Below are 10,228 nucleotides of genomic sequence, written 5' to 3'. Positions count from 1 at the left end.
TTTCTAAAATAAACACACGAAAGCATATACTGAAAATGTATTAGTAGGAAGGTGATATGCTTGCCTTAAATACCGAGATAATTTAGTGCAGACTAATTTTTTTACCATAATTAATATAGTAACAGGTGTTCACCTTCAAATACCTTAAATATAAATCTCGATGCATGTAAAATTAATAAAAATTTGAAGTTTCCTAATTTGGTTACATTTTGCTTTTATAAAGATGAAACAAAACTTAAGGATGTTCGATACCATGAGTTAGTTGTTTTCCTTGTGTAGGTGGCTCAGTGAAATTTATTCAACCTCCTGTCAAGTTAAAACAAAGTTTCGGCGGTTCAAGAAAAACATGTCTGTGTGTTATAGAGGAAGCAGGATGCTGGCTTGATTAGCTTCCACTCAACCTCATACCTATTTTGTGCCCCTAAATGAAAATTTCATGCAGTTTAAATCTGCAAAACCTCTGTGGATGTTGTTCCCTCTATCTGGAGCTCTCTCTCTCTGGAGAGGTTTGCCATCCTCTCCACTTGAAGTCACCACCCAGGAGAGCTTCCCCAACCCCTCCATTAGCCCAGTTAGCCTCCCATTATATTCTCCTAAAGCCTGTTTCTTAGCCCAAGCACATCTATCCTGTTCGTCTTCCTTGGTGAATTATACACATCTTAATGGCAGGGGTTCTCCTCCTTAAGCCTTATGTCCCCAGTTCTCAGCAGAGTCCCTGGCATTATTGACTGAGTGGACTTACAGAAGGATTCATATCTGAACAGCTTATGATGGGCCCTTGAAACTAATTGATATTTTATAAACATACAAATCATTAATTATTTTCAACACAGTAGAAGTACATTTTAATGAGCTTTATGGTATCATGCAGGACACTGGAGATACGGTAGTTAACAAAGTATAGAGCTTGTTTTCTATAAGCAAGTAAAAAAAAAAAGACAAAAAATATAAGCAAGTCAGATAATGGATTTGTAAGCCATGAGATTTGTGTGTAAGAATAATGTCAGTAACTTTTAACTTTAGAAGAATTACATTTGAGGACAAAAAAGATAGACAAATAGAAACCTTATATGTTTTAGTAATAACAGGCAAATTTGATTTTCATTAAATTGTCTTTTAAAAATTCAGTTATTTATTTGTTAGTATTGCTAGATACAGAATAGAAAAAAAGCATATATAGGGAGGACAATACTGGTTCAGTTCATCTACAATAAATCTCTTTATCTGCTGTATGAGTGGAACATAAATTGCTGCTCAAATAATGGAATTCAGAAATCTCTCAAAGTATGTTATTCCAAAGTGCACTGCTCAGTACTAATCAAAGATACGAGAAATATCTTGATGAGTGGACCACCTTCTAAAAAATTTACACATTATGAATTTATTTTTAAAACAACCTCAAACTCAAATGTACTCAATTTTCTAGATGTTATTAAAAGGCCTATTTTAAGCAAAAGTGATTGTTTTGGCAAAAAAATGTCTTGTCAAAATTATGACTTACGTATTGTACTTCCACTTCCCCCCATATTCAGAAAGAAAAAAGGAAGCCAAGGGAAAACCAAAAATGATGTACATTGTTATTTTGCTGAGAGGCTAATGGTTTGGGAAGAACTCATCTTTTGTATGTACCATACGAACAGAAATCTCACAAGTCTTCAAAACACAGAGGGCTTGACAAGCTGTTCATCTGTGCAGGAGAAGCATTCCTTGTGGGAGTGGTGTCTGCAAAGTTGACCAACCTCAGAGGACCTGATGTTCCTGTCATTTTGACCAGCAATGGCAACAGATGTTCATGTTTAAACTTAGTTGCCTTATATTTATGTGTGTGATTATTTGACAATACTGTACTCAAAGAGACACATTGATGACAGGAATTCAAATGAGAAAATATTTTATAAAATTATCTCTTTTCATCTTTGGTATATAAGTATAGGAGATTCTGGGAAATCGTAGCATTTCCAAACAAGATAATGAAGCTGAGTGGTGAGTCATCTCTAATGGCAACTATAAAACTGCAAAACAAGGAGCAGGCAGGGTGTTTGAATCTTACCTCTGGTGTTTTTCTAAAAGATATTTTACAATCGCAAAAGGAGACAGGATGGCTTAAGATTTCAGGGTCTGAAGTTTTGGAATGCTTAGATTTTAATTCTGAATTCAGTCTGTATTGACTGGTGACCATGGATAAATTCCTTAACTTCCTTCTCTACTTGTTCACTGGTAAAACGAGCTCTGAGAACAACTCTTCTTCATTAGGCTGTTACACACATAAGTGAGGTAAGACACATGGCACCCCTGGACAGTGTGGAGCCCACATCAGTGTTTTCCACGTGCCAGGGGTGAGCTGCCGTGTGGCTCAGAACAAGGCAGCCTCGTGGCCAAGGTCCTCAGCAGCTCTTTCCCACTAAGCTCTCTGCCTTTCCAGATCGCTTCTTTCCAGGGTTCAGTTCAGTCGCTACTTCTTTCCAGGGTTCAGTTCAGTCGCTCAGTCATGTCTGACTCTTTCTAGGGGTGGAAAGATTTATTTCAGTTGCAAGACCTGGATCAGGTACATGAATAAACCAAGACAGTTACTATGTTCCTCAAAGAGATAAGCAGAGTGTGTGACAGCACAGAGGTGATAAGCCCCAGGCTGGGGGGCCCATTTATGACTCCATACAATCACTGAACCCAGATTCTGAGGGCAATCAAGTCCTGCAGGGCTTGTACATGCCCACCCTCTCCCTGAGTCATAGGCTCCTCTACTCTCTCCCGGTCAGAGGCCAGCCTTCGCTCGCTCTGGTGGCTTGGTGAGGGTGGCTGTGTGAGGAGGGCGGGAGCTCACAGACCAGGAGACGGTCTCCTGGGGTGGGGGGTGGGGGGCCGGCAAGTCCGTTCACCTCAGGTGCGGAACAGGGGTTTGAAGATGACTCAAAGTCCCTCACAAGGTCGTGCCTGAATTCTAAGGCTCGATGACATCCTAACTGTGATGGACAGCCTCTCATCTCTGGGGGCTCTGTGGTTGAAATACTTTTCCAGCTAGGCTGCTGGCACCAGCGCTGTCCTCTGGAGACACACAGGGTAAGCTCGCTATTTTTTCCACACTAATCGTGGAGAGACCAGCAGGCTGCGAGCCTGTCCCGAGTCCTCCCATGCTCTGAACACAGGCGCACTGTTACTGCGTCTGCATTGCTTCCAGCCCTTGCCTTGGAGAACACCCCGCTTGCACCCTCAGTGAACCTCCTCTGACCTTGGTGGCCTGTTTGGCCCTCCTCCTAACACCCCACACATGTGCAGGCTTCTGACCCAACCACATCCTGCAGTCAGTACACCACCCCAAACACAAATCAACAAAGATGTCAAACCCGGGGTCTGTACAGTGTCAACACGATACAATACAGTTCAAGCAAGGCCTGGCGTCTTATTTCTGAGCTTTAGGCAAGGCTAAAATACCCATGGGTTTCCATAAGGGCTCAGACAGTAAAGATTCTGCCTGTAACACAGGAGACTTGGATTTGATCCCTGGGTTGGGAAGGTCTGGAGAAGGGAATGGCAACCCACTCCAGTGTTCTTGCCTTGGGAATTCCATGGGCAGAGAAGCCTGGCAGGCTATAGTTCACAGGGTTGCAAAGAAGAACACCCCTCATATACCGTGCCCAGACAACCCTGATGAGTGTGTGGGCTGGGACCCTGGAACTGAATCAGTGGCTGCCATTCTGGAGGACACCCGAAGCTGCCACAGGGTGGGTGGCACCTCAGGAATGGGTCACTAGACCCCTCCTACTAGAGGACTGCAGGCCCCAGCTTCTCCTCAAAGTAAGGGGGGACTGCTTGCTATGGAGGATGAGAACTCTTGTTTATTAGCCTGAATGTCCTGATACTTCCTCCTACCTCTATCTGTCCCTCTGCTTTTCTACTCAGAGCTTTGTTAAATGTTTTCAAAATCTCATCTTTGCAGGAGGATGGAGGAAAGGGACTTCTGTCCATGCTTTGACCTCAGTAGTGAAGGGGAAGTGGCTCCCTTGAAGACAAGATGGCAGCGGTGTGAGACGGAAAGAATTAAGGGTAGGGTGGGACGCAGGGTTCCGTTCAGTGCGTGGGGGTGGACTCCCTCACCGTGTCTCTTCTGAGTTCTCCTTTAGTAGACCTTCAACTCTTACAGGTCATATGTAAAATGCACGTGCCCTCAGTGAAGGGTAACACTGCTGTTGTTCTTTGTTGTTCAGTTGCTAAGTCATATCCATCGCTCTGTGACCCCACAGAATGCAGCATATCAGGCCTCCCTGTCCTTCACTGTCCCCTGGAGCTTGCTCAAATTCATGTCCATGGAGTCGGTGATGCCATCCAACCATCTCATCCTCTGTCGTCCCCTTCTTCACCTGCCCTCAGTCTTTCCCAGCATCAGGGTCTTTTCCAATGAGTCAACTCTTCACATGAGGTGGTCAAAGTATTGGAGCTTCAGGTTTAGCATCAGTCCTTCCAATGAACACTCAGGACTGATCTCCTTTAGGATGGACTGGTTGGATCTCCTTGCAGTCCAAGGGACTCTCAAGAGTCTTCTTCAACACCACAGTTCAAAAGCATCAGTTCTTCAGTGCTCAGCTTTCTTTATGGTCCAGCTCTCACACCCATACATGACCACTGGAAAAACCATAGCCTTGACTTAGACGGACCTTTGTTGGCAGTGGTGTCTCTCCTTTTTAATACGCTGTTTAGGTTGGGCATAGCTTTTCTTCCAAGGAGCAAATGCTGTTGTCATCCACATAAAGAACTCAAAGGAGGTTCAAGTATAGACGAGGAGAAGCCATAAGGATGGAGAAGCTCAACTTATGAGGCGCACTTAGCATCAAACGTTACCTTCCCCATGCTCTGCCTGGGTCAGGCCCAGGGAACACTCATCCTAACCATGGTCGCCCTCCTGAACTGGGTCTGTGGTCTCTATAGGCAGGGATGCTGTCCCCATGAGCCACAAACATCGTTATGCTTAACAGTGTCCTTGAAGTGTGCCTGTTCTTACGTAAGTGTGCTCTCCAGCACATCAGACAGAAGTTGTTAAGCTTCTCTGGAGAGCATAAGGAAAGCCATTAGAACATATCAAAAAAACTCCCTTTGTAAGTGGAATCAGAGAAAGTGCCTGAGAGGCAACTCTCCCAAGTGACTGTCAGGATAAAGGAACTAATCATTGAAGAAGTGGGTGGAAGATTGGTGAACTGGGTGAATACATCATGTTTCTCATAACATCCTGAGACCCCAGAAGTGATTAAGGTGCGAAGCTGGACACCTCTCTCTGAGGTCCTTTAACCTCTAAGAGATCTTCAGGATTCATTTCATAATGTGAGATATACATTTAATCTAATGGAGGCAGTAAATGTTCGGCAGAAAACATATGGAGCGAGTTCCAGGACACTTTAACTGACTTTCTTATAAACTTGAAAAAAACCCAGATTTGTTTTCCTCAGGTCAGCACTCCTTTATTTGGAGGAGAGGCTGCGGAAGGAGGGGAGGGTAACGGATACAAGCTATAATTCAGGAGGGTGATACAAGGAAGGTCAGGCGGGACAGAATGATGTGTGAGATCACGTTAGAAATATCACCAGATTCCTTGGGGACTTATAAAAGCGCCTTAATTCTTGTCCTTGCCAAACATCCTATAAGAGTACGACAAGATTTTATTTATCGTCAGTCAGATTGGACTCGCATGCTCAGACTAGGCTGCAGGCGTGGGATGTCAGTCAGTGCTCTCGCAGGCATCAGAACGGCCCTTGTTAGGTCATGAAGCAAAGGAAGGGAGTCAGGACGCAGCCCTCCAAAAAACGCCATTATTTTCAGGCTAGAGAGGCACCTGTTTGCTTTTATTAGGCACCTGCTTGGTTTTGTATGGAAAAGGTCAAGTATTTGTGCCTGACAGAAGGGAAGGGGAAGAAATGCCTCACCTTAAAATTGAGCTTCCCTCAGAAGTCAGGTACTTTAATTATGAGTTCTAAATTTTGTTGCCAGATTTTGGTATATTTTAAGAGAATGCTTTACACATACCAAATTTTGAAATTATGACAAAGCATGTAAATAATAATGTACATATTGTTAATGTATCTACACCATCTATAACTTTCCTTTATATGTATTATTAAATATATTGTTAAATATGTATGCTACTAAACATTTCTGGTTAATATACTTTTTTTTTTTTTACATAAACATAGACCTGTTCTGTCAGCATCAGCCATGCTCCTGAAAACAGACACTTCAGGGAAAATTAACTGGACACACTCACCTGAGAACTTGGTCCTCTTCTTAAGAAGTAATTCACCGGATGCTTGATTCAATGTTTATTTTGTTATAGCTTCTTTGTATTTGACCACCAATTACACCCAAACTATATATAAAATATTTAGATTGTCATTGGAGATGCACTTTAAAATAAAGTTTTAGTAACCCATAGTTAGAAAACAAGGGAAAAGAAATTAATAGGTTTTTAATCCAAACATAACATGGAATAAAAAATACCAAGAGAAAATGAAAAGTCTCAAACTTTACATACAATTAAAAAAAAAAAACACTAAATACATAATAGACTTACATAACAGGGCTTCCCCAGTGGTAGATGGTAAAGAACCTGCCTGCAATGTAGGAGACACAGGTTCAATCCCTGGGAAGATTCCCCATTGAAGGGAATGGCAACTGACTCTAGCATTCTTGATTAGAGAATCCCTATGGACAGGAAACTAAGATCATGGCATCTGGTCCCATCAGTTCACTTCAGTTCAGTCGCTCAGTCATGTTCAACTCTTTGTGATCCCATGAACCGCAGCACGCCAGGCAAGATCCTTGTCCATACCGACTCCCCGAGTCCACCTAAACTCTTGTTCATTGAGGCAGTGATGCCATCCAACCATCTCATCCTCTCTTGTCCCCTTCTCCTCCTGCCCTCAATCTTTCCCAGCATCAGGGTCTTTTCCAATGATCAGCTCTTCGCATCAGGTGGCCAAAGTACTGGAGTTGCAGCTTCAACATCAGTGCTTCCAATGAACACCCAGTACTGATCTCCTTTAGGATGGACTGGTTGGATCTCCTTGCAGTCCAAGGGACTCTCAAGAGCCTTCTCCAACACCACAGTTAAAAAGAATCAATTATTCGTCGCTCAGCTTTCTTTATTGTCCAACTCTCATGTCCATACATGACTACTGGAAAAACCATAGCCTTGACTAAACGGACCTTTGTTGACAAAGTAATGTCTCTGCTTTTTAATATGCTGTTTAGGTTGTTCGTAACTTTCCTTCCAAAGAATAAGTGTCTTTTAATTTCACGGCTGCAATCACCATCTTCAGTGATTCTGGAGCCCCCCAAAATAAAGTCAGCCACTGTTTCCACTATTTCCCCATCTATTTGCCATGAAGTGATGGGACCGGATGCCATGATCTTAGTTTTCTGAATGTTGAGCTTTAAGCCAACTTTTTCACTCTCTTCTTTCACTTTCATCAAGAGACTCTGTGGAAAAAAAAAAAAAGAGACTCTGTGGTTCTTCTTTGCTTTCTGCCATAAGGGTGGTGTCATCTGCATATCTGAGGTTATTGATATTTCTCCCGGCAATCTTGATTCCAGCTTGTGCTTCCTCCAGCCCAGCATTTCTCATGATGCACTCTGCATATAAGTTAAATAAGCAGAGTGACAATATACAGCCTTGACGCTTGTTCGATGATCCAGCAGATGTTGGCAATTTGACCTTTTGTTCCTCTGCCTTTTCTAAAACCAGCTTGAACATCTGGAAGTTCACAGTTCATGTATTGCTGAAGCCTGGCTTGGAGAATTTTGAGCATTACTTTACTAGTGTGTGAGATGAGTGCAAATGTGCGGTAGTTTGAGCATTCTTTGGCATTGCCTTTCTTTGGGATTGGAATGAAAACTGACCTTTTCCAGGCCTGTGGCCACTGCTCAGTTTCCCAAATTTGCTGGCCTTTTGAGTGCAGCACTTTCTCAGCATCATCTTCCAGGATTTGAAATAGCTCAACTGGAATTCCATCACCTCCACGAGCTTTGTTCACAGTGATGCTTCCTAAGGCCCACTTGACTTCACATTCCAGGATGTCTGGCTCTAGGTCAGTGATCACACCATCGTAATTATCTGGGTCGTGAAGATCTTTTTTGTACAGTTCTTCTGTGTATTCTTGCCACCTCTTCTTAATATCATGTGCTTCTGTTAGGTCCCTACCATTTCTGTCCTTTATTGAGCCCATCTTTGCATGAAATGTTCCCTTGGTATCTCTAATTTTCTTGAAGAGCTCTCTTATCTTTCCCATTGTATTCTTTTCTTCTATTTCTTTGCATTGATCACTGAGGTGGCTTTCTTATCTTTCCTTGCTATTCTTTGGAACTCTGCATTCAAATGGGTGTATCTTTCCTTTTCTCCTTTGCTTTTTGCTTCCCTTCTTTTCACAGCTATTTGTAAGGTCTCCTCAGACAGCCATTTTTCTTTTTTTGCATTCTTTTCCTTAGGGATGGTCTTGATTCCTGTCTCCTGTACAATGTCACAAACCTCCGTTCACAGTTCCTCAGGTACTCTGTCTTTCAGATCTAGTCCCCTAAATCTATTTCTCACTTCCACTGTATAGTCATAAGGGATTTGATTTAGGTCATACCTGAATGGTCTAGTGGTTTTCTCCACTTTCTTCAATTTCAGTCTGAATTTGGCAATAAGGAGTTCATGATCTGAGCCACAGTCAGCTCTCAGTCTTGTTTTTGCTGACTGTATGCTACTGCTGCTGCTAAGTCGCTTCAGTCGTATCCGACTCTGTGCGACCCCATAGATGGCAGCCCACCAGGCTCTCCATCCCTGGGATTCTCCAGGCAAGAACACTGGAGTGGGTTGCCATTTCCTTCTCCAATGCATGAAAGTGAAAAGTAAAAGTGAAGTCGCTCAGTCGTGTCCGACTCCTAGCGACCCCATGGACTGCAGCCTACCAGGCCTTTCCGTCCATGGGATTTTCCAGGCAAGAGTACTGGAGTGGGTTGCCATTGCCTTCTCCTGCTGACTGTATAGAGCTTCTCCATCTTCGGCTGCAATCTGATTTCGGCGTTGACCATCTGGGGATGTCCATGTGTAGAGTCTTCTCTTGTGTTGTTGGAAGAGGGTGTTTGCTATGACCAGTATGTTCTCTTGGCAGAATTCTATTAGCCTTTGCCCTGCTTCATTCTGTACTCCAAGGCCAAATTTGCCTGTTACTCCAGGTGTTTCTTGATTTCCTACTTTTGCATTCCAGTCCCCTATAATGAAAAGGACATCTTTTGGGTGTTAGTTCTAGAAGGTCTTGTAGGTCTTCATAGAAATGTTCAACTTCAGCTTTTTCAGCATTACTGGTAGGGGCATAGACTTGGATTACTGTGATATTGAATGGTTTGCCTTGGAAACGAACAGAGATCATTCTGTCGTTTTTGAAATTGCATGCAAGTACTGCATTTCAGACTCTTTTGTTGACTATGATGGCTTCTCCATTTCTTCTAAGGGATTCCTGCCCGCAGTAGTAGATATAATGGTCATCTGAGTTAAATTCACCCATTCTAGTCCATCTTAGTTTGCTGATTCCTAGAATGTCGATGTTCACTCTTGCCATCTCCTGTTTGACCACTTCTAATTTGCCTTGATTCATGGACCTAACATTCCAGGTTCCTACGCAATATTGCTCTTTACAGCATCGAACCTTGCTCCTATCACCAGTCCCATTTGCAACTGGGTGTTGTTTTTGCTTTGGCTGCATTCCTTCATTCTTTCTGGAGTTATTTTTCCACTCATCACCAGTAGCATATTGGGCACCTACTGACCTGGGGAGTTCATCTTTCAGTGTCCTATTATTTTGCCTTTTCTTGCTGTTCATGGGGTTCCCAAGGCAAGAATACGAAGTGGTTTGCCATTCCCTTCTCCAGTGGGCCACATTCTGTCAGACCCACCTGGTCCCATCACTTCATGGCAAATAAATGGGGAAAGAGTGGAAACAGTGGCTGACTTTATTTCCTTTGGGCTCCAAGATCACTGCAGATGGTGGTTGCAGCCATGAAAGTAGAAGACGCTTGCTCCCTGGAAGAAAAGTTATGAGCAACCTAGATAGCATATTAAAAAGAGAGACATTACTTTGCCGACAAAGGTCCGTCTAGTCAAAGCTATGGTTTTTCCAGTAGTTGTGTATGGATGTGAGAGTTGGACTATAAGGAAAGCTGAGTGCTGAAGAATTGATGCTTTTGAGCTGTGGTGTTGGAGAAAACT

This window comes from Bos grunniens, chromosome 12, assembly GCF_055505025.1.
Source record: "Bos grunniens cultivar Pamir isolate PY7600 chromosome 12, Bosgru_T2T1.0, whole genome shotgun sequence".
Lineage (NCBI taxonomy): Eukaryota > Metazoa > Chordata > Mammalia > Artiodactyla > Bovidae > Bos > Bos grunniens.
This window is presented reverse-complemented; position numbering follows the sequence as displayed.